This window comes from Dendrobates tinctorius, unplaced genomic scaffold (genome assembly GCF_039654945.1).
Source record: "Dendrobates tinctorius isolate UK_male_01 unplaced genomic scaffold, ASM3965494v1 ptg000060l, whole genome shotgun sequence".
NCBI classification, from domain to species: domain Eukaryota; kingdom Metazoa; phylum Chordata; class Amphibia; order Anura; family Dendrobatidae; genus Dendrobates; species Dendrobates tinctorius.
In genome coordinates, this window is record NW_027361728.1 from 54371282 (window position 1) to 54383029 (window position 11748).

The window sequence follows — 11748 nt, forward strand, 5'->3', positions numbered from 1 at the left end:
GATTCAAAAAGTCAAACAATGCTCCCTCACTTCTGAACCCTGCCATGGGCCAAAACAGTGGCTTTCCCCAACATATGGGGCATTGATGTACTTAGGAGAAATTGCACAACACATTTTGTGGTACATTTTCTCTTGTTACCCTTGTGAAAATAAAAAAGTTTGTGTCTAAATTAAATTTTTTGTGAAAAAAGTAAATGTTTATTTTTTGCTTCTACATTCCAAAAATTCCTGTGAAGCACCTGAAGGGTTAATAAACTTCTGGAATGTGGTTTTGTGCACCTTGAGGGGTTCAGTTTTTAGAATGGTGGCACTTTTGGGCATTTTCTGTCATATTGACCCCACAAATTCACATCAAATGTGAGGTGATCCCTAAAAAAATGGTTTTGTAAATTTTGTTGGAAAATTAGAAATAGCTGGTCCACTTTTAACCTTTAATAAGTCCTAACAAAAAAATTATGTTTCCAAAATTGTGCTGATGTAAAGTAGACATGTGGGAAATATTATATATTAACTATTTTGTGTGATATGACGCTCTGACTTAAGGGCACAAAAAATAAAAGTTTGAAAATTGCAAAATTTTCACATTTTTGCCAAATTTCTGTTTCTTTTCTTCCATAAATAAATGCAAGTCATATTGAAGAGATTTTACCACTAACATGAAGTACAATATGTCACAAAAAAGCACTGTCAGAATCAGAGGTATGATGTTGAAGCGTTCCAGAGCTATAACTTCATAAAGTGACGTTGGTCAGAATTGTAAAAATTGGCTTGGTCATTCAGTACAAAATTGGCTCTGTCACTAAGGGGTTAAGCCTCTATTACAATGTTCTGTTGTAGATTCCATCACATTTGAGTACAGAAATAGTGCAACTTTTTTCCATTAAACTGGCAGATATCATGAAGGAAACTCTATAAATTCCATTATAGTCAATGGCATCTATCGGACATTGTTTAGGTCGATTATTTAAAAAATACATCCACTGCATGAATTTAGCTTTTCTGTTCCTATAGCAAAAAATAAAAATGTAACTCCCAGACTCAATTAGATAAAGGAAACTTAAGCTCTTCACGATTACATACAAAAAATATCTTCTCTGATAGTTTTCTACTTTTCCTATAAGCTAAAATTTGTTTCAAATACCAAACTGGCAAGCCAGTTCTCCAAATATGGATTCTAATAAATAATAATATTAATTACTAATAAAATATTATTTTTTAATTATTCTGAAAAATGCACAAATCTGAAAATCTATGGAATGACTTCTACTTCTACTTTGTACTCACTTTCTTCAGGCTTTTAAATATCATGGACATGACCTATCGTCTTAGTCTTCTTAACATCTTCACGACCGCCCACAGTAGATAAACGTTGGCGCTTGCTGGGCTTTGTGCAGCGCCGACGTTTATCTACTGTCGGCGGTTTTGTGCCCCCCGGGACCTCCACATACCTTCCAACGCGGGGATCCCGGTGCGCGGGGATCCCGGTGCGCAATGCATGCTGGGACCCCCGACGTCATCGAGACCTGGTTCAGGTCCCGATGACGTCAGCGTCACAGCAGCCAATGGGAGCGATCGCTGGGAAAGCTGCTTGTTTCCCGGCGATCTCCCTCATTGTAACGCGGCTTCTCCCTCTGATCTCACTGACAGCTGATCAGAGGTGAAGCAGCGTTATTGTGTGACTAGATCGCTGCCTGGCACAGCTGATCGCTGCCTGGCACAGCTGTGCCAGGCAGCGATCTTGTCACACAGTAACGCTGCTTCACCTCTGATCATCTGTCATTGTGAGATCAGAGGAGAAGTGGTGTTATTATGTGCCAGGCAGCGATCTTGTCACATAGTAACACTGCTTCTCCTCTGATCTCACACTGACAGATGATCAGAGGTGAAGTGGCGTTACTATGAGTCAGATCGCAGTGCAGCGATCTTGTGACAAAAATAAAAAAAAAAGTAAAAAAAAAAAAAATGCAGGGGCTAGGGCTAGGGTTAAGGCCCCGTCACACTAAGCGACTTACCAGCGATCCCGACACCGATATCAAGGTGTCAGGATCGCTAGTAAGTCGCTATGTGATCGCTGGTGAGCTGTCACACAGACAGCTCCACCAGCGATCAGCACAGCGATGCCGAGCGCCCGGCATCGCTGGCCATCCCTGTAAAAAATAGAATCAAAATAAAAAATATAGTTATTCTCACCTTCCGACGTCCCGTTCAGCCATCCTGCCTCTCTCCACGCTCCGGTCCCAGTGATCCTTTGCACGAATGACCGCGAGATGTCACAGTCTCGCGGGATAACAAAGTCTCGCGGTCATTCGTGCAAAGGATCACTGGGACCAGAGCGTGGAGAGAGGCAGGATGGCTGAACGGGACATCGGAAGGTGAGAATAACTATATTTTTTATTTTTTTTATTATTTTTTACACCTGATCGCTGGTCTCCCGCCTGTCACCCGCAGCGATGCGTGCTGGCCAGCGGGAGACCAGCGACCAAAGAAATGTCCAGAGATTTCTTCCAGCGATCAGCGATACTGGCAGGGGGGCCGCTCGCTGATCGCTGTCACACATAGCGATCTCGCTGGTGAGATCGCTGTTACGTCACAAAAGTTGTGACTCAGCAGCGATCTCGCTACCGAGATTGCTTAGTGAGACGGGGCCTTTAGGGTTAGGGCTAGGGTTAGGGTTAGGGTTAGGGCTAGGGCTGGGATTAAGGTTATGGGTGTGTTGGTGTTAGGTTTGTGGTTAGGGTTATGGTTAGGGCTGAGATTAGGGTTAGGGGTGTGTTGGGGTTAGGGTTGGAATTAGAATTGGGGGTTTCCACTGTTTAGGTACATCAGGGGCTCTGTAAATGCAATATGACGCCCGCAGACCATTCCATCAAAGTCTGCATTTCAGAACGTCACTACTTCCCTTCCGAGCCCCACCGTGTGCCCAAACAGTAGTTTTCTCCCACATATGGGGTACCAGCGTACTCAGGACTCAGGACAAATTGGACAACAACTCTTAGGGTCCAATTTCTCCCGTTACCCTTGTGAAAATAAAAATTGGGGGCTAAAAGATCATTTTTGTGGAAATAAAATGATTTTTTTATTTTCACGCCTCTACATTATAAACTTTAGTGAAACACTTGGGGGTTCAAAGTGCTCACCACACATCTAGATAAGTCCCTGGGGGGGTCTAATTTCCAAAATGGGGTCACTTGTGGGGGGTTTCCACTGTTTAGGTACATCAGGGGCTCTCCAAATGCGACATGGCATCCGATCTCAATTCCAGCCAATTCTGCATTGAAAAAGTCAAACGGCACTCCTTCCGTTCTGAGCTCTGCCGTGTGCTCAAACAGTGGTTTAGCCCCACATACGGGGTATTGGCGTATTTGGGAGAAATTGCACAAAAAATTTAGTGGTTTATTTTCTCTTTTTACACTTGTGAAAATAAAAAAAAATGGTTTTGAAGTAAAATGTTTGTGAAAAAAAGTTAAATGTTTATTTTTTCCTTCCATATTCCATTCATTCATGTGAAGCACCTGAAGGGTTAATAAACTTATTGAATGTGGTTTTGAGTACATTGAGAGGTGCAGTTTTTAGAATGGTGTCAATTTTGGGTATTTTCTGTCATATTGACCCCCCAAACTCACTTCAAATGTGAGGTGGTCCCTAAAAAAAAATGGTGTTGCAAATTTTGTTGTAAAAATGAGAAATCGCTGGTCAACTTTTAACCCTTATAACTTCCTAAAAAAAAAAAATTATGTTTCCAAAATTGTGCAGATGTAAAGTAGACATGTGGGAAATGTTATTTATTAACTATTTTGTGCGATATCACTCTCTGATTTAAGGGCATAAAAATTAAAAGTTTGAAAATTGCAAAATTTTCTAAATTTTTACCAAATTTTGATTTTTTTAACAAATAAGTGCAGATCATATCTAAAAATTTTTACCACCATCATGAAGTACAATATGTCATGAGAAAACAATGTCAGAATCAGTAGGATCCGTTGAAGCGTTCTAGAGTTATGACCTCATAAAGTGACACTGGTCAGAATTGAAAAAATTGGCCCAGTCACGAAGGCAAAAACAGGCTCGGGTGCGAAGTTAACCCCCTTTTTTTGTTGTAATGCGATTTCGAATTTCTGATAAATGAGGGTTTACAGGCTGTTGTGGTTACACAAAGCTTTTGTCTAAGAAGCTGTATATTGCTATGTAAGGTTTAGTAGCAAAGAAATCTTTAGGTCATACATTTGACTGTTCTATTAATCCTCACATCAATCATCACTCACTCTATAAATGACGCTTTGCACATGGGATGTGCGGTTCAGCACAGAGTGAGATAATCTGCCTCGCTGGACTGACTGCCATTGAATAAAATGGTTTATTTTCAAGGTTCACAGATGACTGCAGGTATTACATCTTGGCTTCTTGCAGTAACAAATATCTCAATTCTGCACTGAGCACTTGAGCATCATTTATTTGACTTTGTGTTTTTCTTTTTCTCTCATTTTGTTGACATGATCTTATTCTACTATTGTATGAAATCTTATTGTACGTTTTAGTATGTTGTGCTAACATACAATAGTAGTTCCTAAATAAAATTAGTTTTCACCTTTTTATGACCTTTTGTGTCACTCGTGCTTTTTTTCCTTTAAGGGAAACCGTCAAAGGGAATAGTTCCCTTTAGATTATGGTGCCTGCACAATATCTTATCAGATCCGATCTAGAGGCCCTAGATCCATCAATCAAACATGTAAGCGGTACACTATGTATTATATGATCTACCTGTCTGAACAAAGCACTGACAGAATGAATTAGAGTTTGTGAATAAACAAGGTTTTTGGTTTTCTAGTTGATTCATGACAAGCAATGGCAGCCATAACGGTACCATGAGTTTTTATTTTTATAAAGACACTGAATATCATTTATGGAAAATTTTACATGGCACTATTTTGGTTTACTTCTGTATTTGAAAGTCAAAATCAGATGAGCAAGCTACACAGAAAAAAGTTATACTAGAAAAATTTACACTTTTCCATGCTTTAAACTTACCTCTGAATGAAAAATATTGATCTAAATATTGCTTATAAAAGTATCTATAATCTGTAGGCGTATAATCCTTTCCCATTCTTACTCTACATGACTAATTTGCATGTATATATCTCTATATATAAAAATGAATGTGTGTGTGTGTGTGTGTGTGTGTCACCAACCAATCACGAAGCATCTTTTATTTCACCAGAGCTGTTCAAAAGAAGCTGAGCTGTGATTGGTTGCTATGAGCAACAGTTTTCCTTGCAATCAATCGCTAAGCATCTATCATTTCACCAGAACTGGTTAAAAGTAGCTGAGCTGTGATTGGTTGCTATAATAATAAAGTAACTTGGCACTCAACTGAATTGTCCTTTTTAAGTGAAGTTTTTATTTATGTGCAGTCCTGCAAAAAGACGTTTCGGCCTACACTTGGCCTTCGTCAGTCCAACTGCTGTCTATATAGTATGAACAAACGTATGTCCATGAGCAAAATAATTTTTTTGTAAGTTCCTGCTTCCAAATATGGTGTAGGCATATAGCAGGCTTCCAGCTACCCTTAAGGTGTGCTGTGCTGGTAATTCAATTAGATGCAATATATTCCATAAGGAAATGAGGAGAGGTTCCTGCTGGATTGCTGAAGCAATTTGCCTGTGGAAGATGTCTGTACTGAGACCGGTGTAAAAATATACCTGTAGAAAATGTCTGTACTGAGATAGCAAAAGGCCCGTATGGGGCATATACTGTAATAGTAGCTTGCAGGTGTGCAGGTGAGACCGGCAGCCTAAGGCTAATATGGGGCTTATAGCAGTAGGTTGCAAGTGTGCAGGGCTGAACGCAGTATCCACCGCCGTTTGGTTGCTATGACCAACAGTTTTCCCACTTGACAACACCTCAGCAGACACTGACATGGTGGGAGAAATATAGTATCCCTGGGAACATAAGCTCCCAGCTATTGTCTACCCCCCAGAAAGGAGCACAGAGCACATGACAGAAATGAATCCCTCCTCCCGTGCCCATATACACATCACATATCCTCCATTTCATAGTCACATCTTCCCTCTTAAAGGGATCATTGGTATGGAAGTCATAGCAAATCCTTCCAGCACTTTGGTACTGACCCCAGGGTCTCTTAAAGGGATCATTGGTATGGAATTTAGGGAAAATCCACTCTGCGCTTTGGTACTGGCCCCAGGCCTTTCTTAAAGGGATCTCCAGTATGGAAGTTAGGGTAAATCCCTCAGCGCTCTGATTCTCACCTCAGGCTTCTATTGAAGGGATCATTGGTATGAAAGTCAGGGCAAATCCACTCAGCGCTCTGGTTCTGATCCCAGGCTCTCTTAAAGGGATCCCCGGTATGGAAGTTAGGGCAAATCCACTCAGCGCTCTGGTTCTGACCCAAGTCCCCTCTTAAAGGGATCCTCAGTACGGAAGTGAGGGAAAATCCACTCTGAGCTTTGGTACTGACCCCAGGCCTCTCTTAAAGGGATCTCCGGTATGGAAGTTAGGGTAAATCCCTCAGTGCTCTGATTCTCACCTCAGGCTTCTATTAAAGGGATCATTTGTATGGAAGTCAGGGCAAATCCACTCAGTGCTTTGGTTCTGGCGCCAGGCCTCTCTTAAAGGTATCCCCAGTATGGAAGTTAGGACCGTTCCACTCAGCGCTCTGGTTCTGACTCCAGGCTGACAGGATGATGTGTGATATTAGTGGTAGTTGTCCGGTGGCTCTGGCTGATGGGATGATGTGGGCTATTAGGAGTAGTACTCCAGTGGCTCAGGCTGACGGGATGATGTGGGATATTATGGGTAGTAGTCCGATAGCTCTGGCTGATGGGATGATGTGGGATATTATGGGTAGTAGTCTGGTAGCTCTGGCTGACGGGATGAGGGGGGATATTAGTGGTAGTTGTTCGGTGGCTTTGGCTGATGGGATGATGTGGGGCATTAGGGGTAGTAGTCCAGTGGCTCTGGCTGAGGGGATGATGTGGGATATTATGGGTAGTAGTCCAGTAGCGCTGGCTGACGGGATGATGTGGGATATTATAGTGAATGTGGCTATGCAGAATCAGCGGGGCTCTACACTCAGCTTTATATATATATAGATATAAGCATTATAATTTGTTATAACTAACCGTAGTAAGTTACTATGCCCGGGCAGCGCCGGGCTCTTCAGCTAGTTGTATTCATAAAGATGTATTCCCATCTGAGACATTCATTGCTTATGAATTGCATATGCCAACAATGTTTTATAGACACATGTCCCACCACTGGGGCCCACACCTATGTCAAGAACAGAGCTCAGAGCACACTGCGGTATTGAAGTGGTGGGTGGTGAATCCGCACCGTCCACTTTTTGGATTTATCAGAGGTCCAAATATTTCTTGTCACACCATCATTCATCACATCAAACATTGGCCCCATTCTTCAAATATATTGGAGTAAAAGCAAGAATGAATAGTGTTGAACAAATATATTTGAGCAGAATTGTATTCTACTCGAATGTTAAAAAAATCCACATTTGCTAAACCTAGCATGAGGAGACCAAGGGATTCAGTGCTTTCAGATGCAGTGAGGAATGGTAGAGCCAGAGAAGTGAGTGATGAAGTGAGCTGAACTATTTGTTTTTATTTTTTTTATATCTTATATTTAGTATTTTCTGGTGGCTGGAAAGAGTCCACGGCATAATAATGGGCATTAAGTGAATACAGAATAACTTCTCTGCAAATTACGTTTCCAAAGAAAATCCATGGAAATGGAAAAATTTGCATTTTGCCTGATCCATTCTTCCCTAGTTTCTCCTTTCTGCCACAGCTGTGCAAGATCACATAACTTTAAAGAGCATCTGTTAACAGGTTTACACTACCCAATCTATGAGCACCTCATGTAGATGTAAGATCAAGTAGGAACGTGGGATTCAGTGACAAGCAGGAGGCAGATCAAGAGTTAAACTGTGTTTAATACAGGGAATACTCCATGCAGGGAGAGAATAAAGGAGGTATGGAGGTTAAGGTTCAAAACTAGAATAAGTGTTCAATAAACGGGTAAACTTATTAGTCTGATGTTTCCAGAGGATGGAAGCTTGGAGATCCTGCGGTTGTGCCGTAAGTGACGTATGAAGTCTCTGGCCTGGTTCTGGAGGAATGAGAGGCAATGTCTCCTGACAGCCGCAATGTATCCTGGCACTCCTAGGTGTAGCCTTGTAGTACCGGAGCGGAGTGTCTGTGGAGGAGGCGTCTGTGGCACCACTGTAGAAGGATGGAGGTCAGCGGTGGGACCTGGGGATATGCTGAAGACCTACCTCTTCCCCCCAAGCCTACAACCTGCAATAACCACCGAGCCACCAAACAGCTGCACGACCAGCTCTACCCTCGCCTACTGTATCCTCACCCATCCCTTGTAGATTGTGAGCCCTCATGGGCAGGGTCCTCTCTCATCCTGCACCAGTTGTGACTTGTATTGCTTAAGATTACTGTACTTGTATATATTATGTATATCGCTCCTCACATGTAAAACGCCATGGAATAAATGGTGCTATAATACTATAATAATAAATAATAATAATAATAATAATAATAATAATAATAATAATAAGCTGGCTGACTCTGCGTGTTTACCCTGGTCAGGCCTGCAGTGTACACCGTCTACAATCAGCGGGACGGTACGGGACATCTCCCCAGTATCGGAGGTGAGCAGGCCCAAAGTCACGCGTGGCTCACCATCTGTTTGAGTGTGTAAGGATAGTTTGCAATGTGCCCTGGTCTCCTGGTGTCGTGCTGCGGAGAGTGAGACAACCTTCTCTTGCTGCGCACTCTGTCTTCCCGCCAAAGACCACGCTTTCTAGCGCTCCGTCCCTTTTATCTCTGACCCGTCCCCTGCAGTCAAGTGCAAAGGTCTGTCCAGGTCAGTAAGCGTTCCCTCCAGCAACAATGGTGACAGCCCCAATAGTACCGGCCCCGATACATGAGAGGAACCACTAGCCAGGTGGCTAGTGGAAGGAATATTTATATATGCAGAAAATAAAGTTTAAATGTTCTTATGCCGTATTTACATTGCACTTTGCCTGATTATAGCAACAAATCACTGAAATATACAGAAATGGATAACAAAGCAAGAGAATTGTAATTAGTCCTGAGAGAGGACGAGAGAGGATGAAGCTAAGACACTTAATTTGCTGTAAAATTGAGTGTGTTTACATGTTAGTTCAAAGTAGCTCTTTTCTTCTTCCAGGAGTAAAAACACCATATTCTTGAGTGCACTTCTAATATGCTTACTGGAATATCCTTGAGAAAATTACTTATACTCTATAAGTTGTCTGAAATAATCTGCAATGAAATTGCAGGATAAGCAAGCAAATTACAAATATAATAGTCCCGATTTTAATCCACCTTAGCTGCATTTACTCAAGAGAAATCATATATTCAAGCATTGTGATCTCCTACTCATGCAGTTACTCTAATTCTTACAGGTTTCAGACATCATTGTTTCCCCCAAAAAAATGTTTCGGAGGTTATAATAAGACCTAAAATACTCACATTTGGTGTTTTTCAGCTGCTGATTTTTTAGTCTTCTGTCCAGTATGGCTATAGCTTTCAGTTCAGCTTGAAACTTACCACTTACCTATGATGCATTGTTTAATATTTACAGGAATGGACACAAAAAACAATTCACCTGTCACGCACAGACATGGGTAAGTCCGGTTGGCGACATATAAATCGACAGGATGGAAAAGGGAGAAAAAGGCCCTAAAGATAGGGTGTGAGAGATGGGACACCTCCTGACACCAACTTGTGCCTGTCCCTAAGTTCCCCTAATGCCCTATGTGGGTCCTTTACCCCCGCCGACATCATGTGCCTAGTTCATGATTGTCACCTCAATGTACCCTGGCTAGTGCACTGGCCAGCAAGGATGCTAGTGTCACCACTGCATATGGTAACACAGGGGAAGAGACAAACATGACACAGACAAAAAAAAGAAGAAATTCTCAGCTCCGGTTATGCGGCTAAGCTCCAGAGCAAATACAACAAAGTAGTGGCAAGCATAACATATATATGGGTGAAGCTACTTATGCATATAGAGCTGACAGATGTCATATACCATCCATAATATATATATATTAAAAGACTACATCTGAACCAACTATACCTATGAATGCCAATACATAGAAAACACAGTCATATAGTCCAACCATTATATTAACTATGAAAAACTTTATTAGTCAAATATAAAACATGACAGGTACAAAGGCAGGGGAGGGAAATGCATGCACACACCTATAGCCAGCATATAAAGAATTGGGCTGGAAGGATCAATCATCACCATCATATAACTATTATTGCACTTATAATAGCATAATTATATTATATCCACTGGCCCATATATCAAAAAACTCTCACAAACAAATAATTCAATATCCAATAAGAGCTATAGAGGGAAGAGGTAAATACCTGACACAGTGCAGAGAGAGGATGTCCACCAGCCCGCCCCAATGCGCGTTTCGGAGTGAACTCCTTCCTCAGAGCAGCAGAGAATCGACACCAGGAATTGGAACTTCCACATCAGCAACACCACTGCCACAGGAAAGCTCCACATCCCTAGCTGGTCTGCATAGAGTAATTCTATAACTGACGATCAGCTGATGGGTCATGTGACTGTTTAAAGGAAGGTAGGAGTGTTTACCCTCCAATATCAGCTTACCAGACTAAAAAACTGTCAGCAAGAGACAGACATTAACTCTTGCTGTACCAAAAGGAAAAAACATTTAAATTTCATCAGACCCAGAGCTGCCACAAATCCCTTTTATGATTTGTGACATCACTACAATTGCCATAATTTGTACAATTATGAGTTGAAAGCTATGTATTGGTCTGGCTATTCTATTCCTGGGAATTCAGAGTAGGAAGCTAAAGTGCAGATGTCCTATATAAAAAGTAAGTGGAAAACTTTGTTGGGTCGTTAGTATTTGCAAAAGTAAATATTGCTGTAAAATGTTAACCTGCAATTCATAGTTCATCTGCTTTAGAGAACTGAATTATGTCTAATCTATTGATTGACAATAGAAATAAGGGCATCCATTAAAAATCAACCAAAATGTACTAATATTTATGTACATTACACTCAACTAAACTGCACAAAAATTACAAATTACAAGGACAAAATATAAAATATGCATGTCAAACAATGCATCATTTAAACTGAATGTCCCTTGTGAAAAGTTGGAATAATAAATTAAGAATTTTTCCTCCACAAGTAATGACTGGAATCATGCATGCACAGCAGTGTTACAGATTCCTTCAAATCCTGCATTGCATGGAGCCATAATACACTTGGAATGCTTCCAAAATATAATAGATAGTGCACTGCGCTACCTTCAATCAAAGCGGTACTTCGGTAACAGAGAGTCCTTGGCGCTGGGGCAGGAAGACGTAATTTGACCAGGCACCGGGGACTGTTATGAATGAGTCACCGTAGGAGGCAAAAGCAGAAATACAAGCTAAGTCCAGAAAACCAGAGAAGTTGGCAACTATCAGATTGCAGACCCCTGAACATATCAACACAACTAGCAGTAGCCGTGGGGGGTTCCTACGATGCCCTAGACCCCTCGATCACAGCCGGAGAAATACATAGGCTTAAAGAAAGAAAGGGGAAATCTAAACTGCCCCAGAGCAGACCCCAAAGCAATAGGCAGCCCCCAACATATAATGACGGTGAAGCAAGATGAAAATACTAACACAGACAGAAAGATAG